Here is a 12,276-nt window from a genome sequence, read left to right on the forward strand (position 1 = left end):
TGCAATGTCTTCTGGAAGCCACAGTGCCTAATGAAAAGTCAGCTAATGACCTTGTTGTGGTTTCTTTGTATTTGAGGAATCTCTTTTCTCTGATGCTTTATAATATTTTCTTATTATATTTGATGTGGGTCATCTATTCTACTCAGGGTTTGTTGAATTTCTTAAGTGTTTAATGTCTCTCAGCAAATTTGGAAAGTTTCTGCACACTGTTTCTTCAATATATTTTTCTGCTCCCTTCTCATTTTCCTTCTGGAACTTCCATGACTTATTTGTTGGCATGCTTGATTTCACTCACAGATCTTTAAGTTTTTGCTCATTTTACTTTTTTCCCTCTCTATTCATCAGATTATATCATTTCTACTAACTTATGTTCAAGTTTAGTGATTCAATGTTTCTATTTTCCAGGATCTTAGACTACTTCATCTTTTGACTGAGTATCTCAATATGTGGCTGACATGATTGCCTCTGAAGAAAAGGGGAAGGCAAGAGAGTTCTAAAGTACTATGAGATGTTTATATTACTGCTCTCAACATACCATTAGGTGAAATTATACCATATAGCCACAATCTAACTGCAAGGGAAGCTGGGAAATTTGTCTCCCATTATGACCAGGATGAAGAAAATGGAGTGGATTCAATGAGCACATAGCAATACATATATTCCTACATGCCTACATCAGGCAATTGTCACCCAAATGGCTTGTGGATATTTTTTTATTTTTCTGCTTACCTAGGTATCCTGTCTACATATTATCAGGTGAAATTATTGGGCACATATATGAATAATAGTTTATTAATAATCAGTCAATGTAAAAACTGGATTCTGTTCTATAGAATGCTGACAGCGATGAAGTTGGCATTGGAAGACCTCTGTTAGGGTTCAATTCTGATCAAATAAGAAAAAGAAATTCAAATTGGAGGCAGGCTGCATAAGGCCAAATAGCAGAAAAAGAAACATTTCATCTTTGATAAAAGAAGTGAACAGATAGTAGTTTCCGATGTCACATTACCACTTTAGCTCTGTATTTGCACAGATTTTTATACCAGGTTTCAGATTTCACTTCATAATCCCTCAGATATGATTCACATCAACTGCAATGAGAATGGTTCTCTCTGGGCTCCACAACACGACAGCCTTCCTTCATCTCACTTTCAGAATATGAGATACTCCTACCCTTTCCTGATAAACATTTTTTGCTTTGTTTCTGATATATAAGGTATGAGCTTCCTCCATTTAGCTGAGTTAGAGTTTTCTTCTCACTGAATTTTTCATTTTTTTCTAAACTTTTTAAAGTAATCTCTATACCCATTGTGGGGCTCAAACCCAGAACCCCAAGATCAAGAGTCACAAGTTCTACCAACTGAGCCAGTCAGGTATTCCTCTCAATTTTTTTTGACACCACTCGTTTTGTATTATCTCCTCTCCTTTTGTATTTGGTCTTATTTATACACTTTAAGTTCTGCTGTTGATGTTTTTGTATGGTTTGAGGAGGAAGCAGAGAAAACTTGTAAATTCAACCTTCATGTTTAATTGGGACACATTATTTTATTTTCTATTTTTCTTTCATATTTTCTAGTAAACTATTAAAACCTTAATATTTAATTGAGTGATGTTTGTTATCTTTACAGGCTAAATATCAGTTAAAACTTTTACATCGAGGGGCGCCTGGGTGGCTAAGCAGTTGAATGTCTGCTTTTGGCTCAGGTCATAATCCTGGGGTCCTGGGATTGAGTCCTGCATCGAGCTTTCTGCAGGGAGCCTGCTTCTCCTTCTGCCTATGTCTCTACCTCTTTCTGTGTCTCTCATTAATAAATAAAATCTTTAAAGAAAAAAAAACCTTTCACATCAGATGAAATAGATAGTAAAGATACTATTATGTGGCAAAAGAAAAAATGACAGTTTTAACTTTTGCACGTAGCTAGTAATAAGAGCAAAAGTAGTAGGATGCCATGATTTCCCTATACACTGTATTGTCCAAATGAGAGACAGCTTTCTAAAAATCAATGACTTGGTAGAGAGTATCTGCACTAAAAAATGTAATAAACACAAACATATGTCTAATTTGAATTTATTCATAGTAGTATAAGGCTCATAACAGATGCATGACAAGCATTTGTGACAAGAGGGAAATCATTCAAATAAATAATTCACTTGCCTAAAATTTAAAAAGAACTATTTTGTTTGTTTTAGTAATCAGAAGGGAAGAGTAACAGCTGTGCCTAGGTGTTCTAGGATAGAAAATGCAGAATGAATTCAAGAACAATACTTTTGTGAAGAATGAATGAATCTTGGCATACAGGAGCACCATTAATAAACTAAAAACTTGAAGTTTGCCTTTGAGATAAAATTTAATTTACTATACAGTAGTTATGTTTTTTATAAAAATTAATAATTTTTTAGTTTCATATTGACATTTTAAGTTTATACGTCTTTCTTTGCTAAGTAAGTGTCCTTTTTTAAAAAGATTTTATTTATTCATTCATGAGAGACACAGAGAGAGAGAGAAGCAGAGACATAGGCAGAGAGAGAAGCAGGCTCCATGCAGGGAGCCTAATGTGGGACTCGATCCCGGGTCTCCAGGATCAGGCCCTGGGCTGAAAGCAGCGCTAAACCACTGAGCCACCAGGGCTGCCCCAAAGTGGCCTTTCTGTATACTTCTGCCAAGTAGGTGGTGAAAACAGACCAGCAGTTCAACACATCTTGGCATTCATAAGTATAGATGCATTCATTTTTATAGACTAAGATATGCTTACATCTCACACCATGCATTATAAAGCAATAAAAACTATATTTATGCAGAATTCATTTGGCAATCAAAATCAACCTCACTGCAAGATGAAGATATGACACTTCTAGGGGAAAAAAGCAAATGTCACTAAATTAGTTCCATCCATTGTACTATCCTGTGGTGACAACAGACGTCACTACCAATTTTCTCAATCTGCTAGGACACGTCTGTAACTGAAAACAGTATAAAAAGCTTTCTAATTAATTGCTACTGGCAGACCTCTACTTCCAAAAGTTTTTCCCCTGAGATACAGATGCTAACCTGACTCAGCATATGAAATTGCATCCCTTTATAATTTACAAAAAAAAAATTTTCTTTTATTTGCTAATAGATGGCACAGAGAATGTTGCAAGGGGTTCCAGATGATACAAGATATTTTTTAATTATTTTCTTTTCTAACTAGAATAATGGGTTGAGAGCCTCCAAGTTTGGGCTGAACAATAGCTCACCACCCAATTTTACTTTACTCAACTAAAAAGAGATAAACATAAGCAGCTCAGCTGTGATATGAATAAAGCAATTCTTAAAAACTGTATCAGCAAGTACGACTACATAATCCACAATATATTTCACTCACCGAATTGCTGTGAGCCCTCAATGCAAGAGAGCTGGATTGTGACAGAACGTTTTTATAAACACATGGGTACCTAAATGAAAAGTGATAGAAACCACTTTTTGCAGCTCTTTGAATATTCTGAAATCCTTCCATTTTGAGGCCAAATTCAAAGTAGGGATATAATACCAACCTAAGAGCAGTCTCATCAAAATCATGCAAAGCCAAGTATCTAGATTTAGGCTCTTCCTAGAACCTGTTGAGTCACAATCCAGATGTAGTCATATAAAAATTTAGAAGACCCACTTATCACAATTTTTATGCAGTCTCCACTATGTCTCCCAAATCAAATTAAGGAAAATTCACCCATTCATTCAACAACAACAACAAAAAATGGGACAAAGCTTATTGAGTGCTGTAACAAGTGCTGTGTCAAAGCTCTAGAACACAGTGACTTATGCATCATGCATCACTCACTGAGTTTACATGTATGCATGACACAGAGCTTGGACCTGTACATGCTAGTCAAACTGCTGTATTCCTTCTTGACTCTAGAGCAACATAATATACATGATTGGCGTTATATAAACAAAAATGAAATGAAATATGGAGAAAAACACCAAATTAAGAAAAAAATATTTTAATATATTAATAGCCAGAGTATTCTATTGGCATATAAATAACAGTGGGTATTGTCCTCAACCGATACTCTGCAGAGTAAACTGCTCCAGACAGGCAGCCCCCACAATGTGTAATGAGCAGAAACTTCATGCTCTCTCTGTTGCCACTACTGATGTTTGAGTCCTGCTGTTCTCACATTCTGGGCTGCTGAGATGACTGCACTTTCTTGGCAGCTGAAAGGAAAGCTTGCTCTGGTTTCTCCCATAACAAGCAAGGGACAAAAGCCATAATCCATCTTAATTTCACCCCATGTGAATTGAAAGGTAGTGTTGGTGGGTGAAGAAGCATGACTGACAATGGCTAGTGTGAAAGAAAACAAACACCAAAATAAACAATGAAAAACATTAATTCAATGGGCTTAAACCACAAGAGATTTCTCTGTAGTGAAATGGAGCACAGACCCAGACCCAATCATATTTCAAAAGCTCATTATACAATTATGGGGGCTTTTAATGGTTTAGTGTTCTTAGAAAAAATAGGTCCCACAGATAAAGACAGAGTAAGTAGAGATTTTTAAGTGGGTAATGTGTACAGATGGTTTGTTTTTGTTTTTAATGAATAGGGACACTTTATTTCATTATTTCAGATCATACAAGTACAGAGGAGCACCAATGCTAGTCTACTTTTCATAAATATTTTCTCATAAAACTCCAACAAGTATAAGTTTATCTCTGACATAATATGGATTATTTCCTTAGTATTCCATGAAGTTAAAAATCTGCTGCATTATGCTGCTTCATATTGGACTGTTAGCCACCATATTCTTCAGTCATTAAAAAGAAGAGTCTAAGCCACACGATAAATAAACCTAATGCTTACCTCTGAGCAACAAAGTAATTAAAATTAATAGTAAACATTTGCTTTACAGCATGTTTTTCCTCTCTAAATTATGATTTTTGCAACATTTCTTTAAATGGATTTTACTTTTATTGCATTGCAAAAGTGGAATCATATTCTTTGTATGCACTTCATTATCTCATTTGATTGGGTTTTAATTCCTGCAACATACAGCAAAGGCTGATGTGCCTTTTGCAATTTGAAACAGTGGTTGCATGCTGAGAATAATTAGCTTCACTAAGGCAGAACAAATGATTTCTTTGCAAAACACCAACTCTGTGTTTCAACAAAGATAATTGCAGAATATCCAAGTTATCTGGGGTCTTCCAGTATACTGGTGACTTTGAGTTTAATTAACATTTTTGTAATCTTAATTCCCTAAGAACTATAGTGACCCGGAGATTATTATAAAGAATTTTGCTTTTGAAATCTGGAGGTGGGCAGACTTTCTTTTTTTGAGTTGGTTCATTTGATTTGTCAGTTTCCATTAAAATATTTATTGTATGTTGATCCTTTTTAATCAAGTATTACTTGCTTCTAATCATAATTTAAGAAAAATAATTGTATTGTTGGCTGCTACCAGAATGGCACTGGACTATTCTTCCTGCCTAGTTTATTAATCTGATAGAGGAATATTTGTAAGAAACCAGATTAAACTTTTCCACATTTTTTTACTGAGATCTTATGAAGATGGTAATTAAATTCCATCAGCCAATTTGTACTAAAGAGAAGTCACTTGGTGATAGCAACAGAAAGATTCAAATTTTTTAATAATTAAGGGGCTAACCTTCTTTAAACTTGTAAAATTTGTACTAAAATGTTCATTCATTTATATTTTAGTTAAGATTCTTATGGAGTTAATGATTATTGTAGCACGTTCAGTGTAAGCATTAATCAGAGTTTACTATACATCAAAAAGGTCATAGGCCCATCTTGCCCTGAAATTAAGCCTTACTTTCATGTTCCCTACATGGCTACAGGAAACTTAAGTTGTTGCTGTCTTACAGAGAACCATCTAGTACCTTAGGGTTCCCAATACTTCAATGCTAATGGTTTGACAAGTCTAATTTATGCAATACTCCTTCAACTGCTCTACACTACAAACAAATTACATCCCCCCCCCCCCACCTTAAATAGTCGTTTATTGGCAGTGGGCTGGAAAGAGCAACGGAGTTAGCATATACAGACAACACCACACAACAATGTCACATGGGAGGCCAAAGTGATGGGAAAGAGCAGCCTGGAGCCCCAGGTGAGGCCCTCTCTTCAAGAGTGAGTGTGGGAGAGGGCGGGGGCTGGAGTGTCGAGGGGGCAGCCTTAGAACACCTCTGCTTAGTAGGCGTGGTTAGAGATGAAGAGGGACTCGCTGCAGCCCCGGCCTGACCACTTGGGGTGTACTTTCCCTGACAGGCGAGGCTGTTGGCCAGGGCTCGCTTGATATACTCCTCCTGGGCAGCCTTCAGGTTCTCCTTCTTTCCACCCCAGGCCTTCAGGGCAGAAGCCTGTAGGGCTCAGCCATTGGAGAAGGTCAGGGCCCATGGCTTCAGCAGGGGGCACTTGTTGATGGCACTGAGATTGATGGATGCCTCCTCCTCACTCTGGCCGCCTGATAGGAAGGTGATCCCAGTAACAGCGGGGGGTACCGGGCGGCGCAGTGCTGTGACAGTTGCCATGGCAATCTCCTCATGAGAATATTTATGGGTGCAGGCATGGCCTGGGGTTACCATATTGGGCTTCAGCAAAGTGCCTTCCAGGTAGATGTGGCGGTCACTCAGAGCCTTGTAGACAGCAGCCAGCACCTTCTCGGTTACATACTGACAACCCTTCAAGTCATGGTCCCCATCGGGGAGGACCTCAGGCTCCAATGGGCACGATGCCATTCTGCTGGCAGATGCTGGCATAACGGGCCAGAACGTTGGCATTTTCCATGATGGCAAGGGCTGAGGGGGTGTGTTCCCCCAATTTCAGCACAGGCGCCACTTGGCAAAGTCAGCCCCGTCCTTCCTGTATGGGCACAGCGCTCAGCCAGCCCGTCCAGCCCTTGGGGGGTAGTCTCGCCATTTGTTCCTGCCAGGGGTCCCACACCTTTGTCCACCTTGATGCCTACAACGCCACCCTTGGATTTGATGACTTGGGGGAAGGGACGCCCATCGGCGGTCTTCTGGTACAGGGTCTGGTGGAACAGGCTGACACCCCCAACGCAGGGGTTGACGCGGTCGGCGGGGTCAGCACAGCTGGCGGTGGAAGCGCAGGTTCTCCTCCGTGTTCTCGGTGCCAAAGGACTGCAGCCGCTTGGCGATGCTCCCAGTGGACTCATCTGCAGCCTGGATGCCCTTGCCCGGAGCCACGATGCGGTCGGTGAGCGGTGTCAGAAAGCTCCTTCCTCTGCTCCGGGGTCCGCGCTGGGTATCGGTAGGGCTCGTTGCGGGTCAGTTCCTGGCACGGGAGGGCGTGGGTTTGCGGGGCGCGGGGTGGAGGGCGGCGGGCCGCGGGCGGACTCCAAATTATACCTTCTAAAATGTCTCTGGAATAATCAAGTAAAGACAACCATAAAAGTTTTCGACTTTTTAGTCTCTATTTATATCTAGGGCATCACTGAGAGATTCGAGTCATTATCAAATTAAACTCCATTCTCTATCTACGATTTCAATCCTGAATGTTCACATGTTTCTGCGATTTGTGATGGAGATAGGAGGAATGTGTTTAAACATAAATAAAAAAAATAAATAAAACATAAATATCCTCCTCTTTCCTCACCTTGAGACTCTGAATCACCAAAAAGTTTAGTCCTTCTTGAAAAGTGAGGTTTTTTTTGTTTTTTGTTTTTTTTTTTTTAGATTTTATTTATTTATTCATGAGAGAAAGAAAGGCAGAGACACAGGCAGAGGGAGAAGCAGGCTCCCTATGGGGAGCCCAATGTGGGACTTGATCCCAGGACCCTGGGAGCCAAAGGCAGACACTCAACCACTGAGTCACCTAGGCGCCCATTGAAAAGTGAATTCTATCTCCAGAATTGTGACTCTAAACATAATTTCTGAAGTACTAACTGACCTTGCAGTATATATATAGATACTCTTCATGTAGCTATACATTGGTAAATTGCAGTTATCAGCCCAGTTAGCAAATGCAATAAAGTAATGAAAATTACTTGAAAACTGTTGAAGCTATAGTAAAAAAAAAGAGAGAGAGAGAGAGAGAGAGAGAATTTAAAAAAACAAAACTGAATTCAAACAGTATGGAATTCCATGTATTAAATACTTTGCCAAAGAACACCGCTTTATTTTTATTCAAGGTTTTAGAAAGACTATTTATTTATTTATTTATTTAATAATGTGTGTTCATTACACCCCAAGCACCTATAAAGGATTCCAGATTATCTTTCTTAGTAAATGACTACATTAGGGTCAAACTGTCTTGGAATATTTAAAATACTCATATTTTATATAGATATGGACACGTAGAACTATAAAACTCACTTTCTTCCAGTAATAGCTATCAAGTCAAGTCCCTTCTGTCTGGTAAGCATGTAATTTTGACATTTTCCTCCTTTTACTAAATTCTATCCCTGCCTTTTATTGGTTACATAAGGCTCAAGGGCACATTTATACCATTTAATAAATGTGAATTCAAAAGAGGTTTAAAAAAACAGGAAGTATTTATGGAAATGCTGTCCCATTAGAGTAAGAATAAATTTGTGTTGCAAGTAATTTCACTTGCTTTATTAACCCTTTCATTTCAAAAGGTAAAAGTCAACCAACATCTCTCAAGAGAATATAATTGGTTGCTGGAAACTTTGTGATTATTGATTCAATTTCATTAGTAGTAATCAGTCTGTTTAGACTCTCTATTTCTTTTTGATTTAGTTTCGGAAGATTGCATGTTTCTAGGAATGCATCCATTTCTTCTAGATTGTCCAATTTGTTGGCATAATTGTTCATTATAGTCTCTTAAAATCTTTTTTATTTCATTGGTGTAGTTGATTTTAATTTCTATCTCATTTCTGATTTTATTTGAGTCCTCTCTTTTTCTTAATGAGCTTGGCTAAGGTTTATCAATTTTGCTTACCTTTTCAAAGAACCAGCTCTTAGTTCAATTGATATTTTCTATTGTTTAAACAAATGAAACAAAAATATACTTTGTTATGGATTGGAAGAATATTGTTAAAATGTACATACTCTCCAATGCAGTCTAGAAATTCAATGCAATCCCTATAAAAAATACCAATAGTATTTTTCATAGAACTAAACAATTCTAAAATTTGTATGGAACTACAAAGGACCCCAAATAGCCAAAGCAATCTTGAAAAAAAAAAACTGGAGATATTATGCTCCTACATTTCAAAATATACTACAAAGCTATAGTGATCAAGACAGTATGGTACTGGCACAAAAACACACAGAAGAACAAAACAGGATATAACCCAGAAATAAACCCACAGAGGTACGGTCAATTAATCTACAACAGAGGAGGTAAGAATACACAATAGGGAAAAGACAGTCTCTTCAATAAATGGTGTTAGAAAAAGTGGACAGCTACATGGAAAAGGATGAAACTGACCACTTGCATACACCACATACAAAAATAAACTCAAAATAGGTTAAAGACCAAAACACAAGACCTATAACCATAAAACTCCTAAAAACAAAACAAAATATAAGAGGTAATCTCTTGTACATTGGTCTTAGCAATATCTTTTTGGATCTACCTTCTCAGGCAAAAGCAGCAAAAACTGGGGGATCCATGGGTGGCTCAGCAGTTTAGTGCCTGCCTTTGGCCCAGGGCATGATCCTGGAGTCCCGAGATCGAATTCCACATTGGGCTTCCTGCATGGAGTCTGCTTCTCCCTCTGCCTGTGTCTCTGCTTCTCTCTCTCTCTGTATCTCTCATGAATAAACGAAATATTTTTTAAAAAACAGCAAAATAACAAAAATAACTAGGACTACATCAAAGCAAAAAGCTTTTGCATAGTGTACGATCAACAAAATGAAAAGCCAACCTACTGAAAAAAAGTGGATATTTGCAAATGATGTCTGATAAGAGGTTAACTTTCAAAGTATGTGTGTGTGTATCTAATAAATTAATATTAAAATTAGTAATACCAGTGACAAATTCCTAAAGTTTCATATAAAAGGTGATGGTTCCTGTTCAGAAGTATTTAAGTGACAATACTTGAAGGATTGCATTTTTTTTCATATTGGTAAAAGAAGATAGATCTGATTGTATACCATTAAAAGGATAAAGTACAGTTGACCCTTAAATAACATGCATTTGAATTGTACAGGTCTCCTTATACACAGATTTTGTCTGAAAATATAGGACAGTACTGTAAATGTATTTTCTCTTCCTTATCATTTTCTTAACATTTTCTTTTCTCTAGTTTGCTCTAAGAATACTTATGTCATACAAAAACATACCATCTATGTATTAATCAACTCTTCATGTTATTGGTAAGGCTTCCAGTCAACAGTAGGCCATTAGTAATTAAGTTTTGGGGGAGTCAAAATTATATGCAAATTTTTAGCTATGTGAGGCATTGGCACACCTAACCCCTGTATTGCTCAATGTTCAATTCTAAGAACTATTATTTTATACTCTATAAAGCAATAAATATTACCCATCTCATTTACTTTTTATATACTCTTTAAGGTATCCTATCCTCTCACCATGTGAAATTAAATACTGATATATAACTATATGAATCTCACCCCTCCCACCCTTTCCATTTGACTCATAGAAATAAGTTTTGTTCTATATAAAATACAGACAAATCATGCTAACCAAGAAAAACAGCCTGACATGAGGCTGTAAAAAAGAAAAAGACTGGAAGAAAGAAAAGAAAAGCACTATCTTTGCCTTCAGACAATACACATTCACTTGCTATCTTTCCTAATTTTGTTTAAAATTTAATTAACATAGGGATCCCTGAGTGGCGCTGCGGTTTGGTGCCTGCCTTTGGCCCAGGGCGCGATCCTGGAGACCCGGGATCGAATCCCACGTCGGGCTCCCGGGGCATGGAGCCTGCTTCTCCCTCTGCCTGTGTCTCTGCCTCTCTCTCTCCTTCTCTCTGTGTGTGTGGCTATCATAAATAAATAAAAATTAAAAAAAAAATTTAATTAACATAGTTATCAGTGTGTAACTTAAAATCATATTGTTTTTCTTGTTTCACTGAACCTACCACAATACAAAGACATAAGAATAATAATTAAGATACAATCAACAAAAGCCACAGGCTAATTTCACTAGGAAATATCAATGCAAGCAAGATTCTGAATTAAAAATTGGCAAATTCAATCTCCTGGTATAACACCACATTATTTAGAGTCATGTCTGGAATGCAAGAATGGTTGTACATTAGGATTTATAGTCTACATTTTCTGATATTGACAGGGAGATATATTTTGTGATTATCATAATATACCAAAAAGAAATTTGCTAAAATTTCTTATGAAAAGAAAATTTGAATGAATCAATATTTCCGTGATAAAAGATGCCTGTCTCTTATCACAAAACAATTATATTCTTCATCAAATATTTAATATATTCTAAGTCAGTGAACAAGATACAAATGCCATTATTACCACTAAAGCTTTATATTATTCCAATAGTATAAGAAAATAGAATTAGACAAAAGAAATAGACGATTATTAGAAAATGTGAAAATTATTAAAAGTTATATTATTATATATCAGAGAAACCCAAAATAGCAAATGAAAAATGCCTAAAAATTAGAGAAATCAGAAAACTAAATGTTTAATATATTAAATGATCATTAATTTTCTGAAAACTAAGAATGTTTAATTAAAAAATGCAATTAAAAGGATTCTCATATATGATAAAATGAAATAAGCTAAAAGGCTTTAGGAATTAATAAGAGATATACAAGATGTATATAAAAAGAAAATGTGAATTTTCTGGAGAGGTTTCCTAAAAAAAAAAAAAAAAAAAAAAAAAAGGCAAAAGAAACCCCACTTGCTTAGTTAAATGCAAACATGTAATTTTCCCTAAATTTTATATCATTTTCTTACTTTAATCCATATAATTATGTGATGGTAAAATATGCAATAGGACATTGGTAAACCTGACAAATGGATTCTAACATTTATATGGAAACATACAGCTGTGAAACAGTCACTGTAATAAAAAGGTAATCTGGACCGACTAGATAAATGTATATTTCAAAAACAACATGGTAGTGGCAACAATTGGAGATGTACAAAACTGTGGACCTGCAGACAGATCACTGGATAGAACTTTTTTGTGTTTGTTAAGATTTTATTTATTTTTTTCATGAGAGACACACACAGAGAGAGGCAGAGACACAAGCAGAGGGAGACTCCACGCAAGGAGCCCGATGTGGGACTTGATCCTGGAACTCCAGATGCCCTGAGCCAAAGGCAGTCGCTCAACCGCTGAGCCA

At 36.8% G+C, this 12,276-nt stretch overlaps 1 pseudogene; it reads right to left on the minus strand.

Moving 5' to 3' along the window:
* Nucleotides 1–5,979: 5,979 nt before the first annotated feature.
* Nucleotides 5,980–8,385, minus strand: LOC112923866 (fructose-bisphosphate aldolase A pseudogene; annotated as a pseudogene).
* Nucleotides 8,386–12,276: the final 3,891 nt, after the last annotated feature.

This window comes from Vulpes vulpes, chromosome 7 (assembly GCF_048418805.1).
Source record: "Vulpes vulpes isolate BD-2025 chromosome 7, VulVul3, whole genome shotgun sequence".
Taxonomy (NCBI): Eukaryota; Metazoa; Chordata; class Mammalia; order Carnivora; family Canidae; genus Vulpes; species Vulpes vulpes.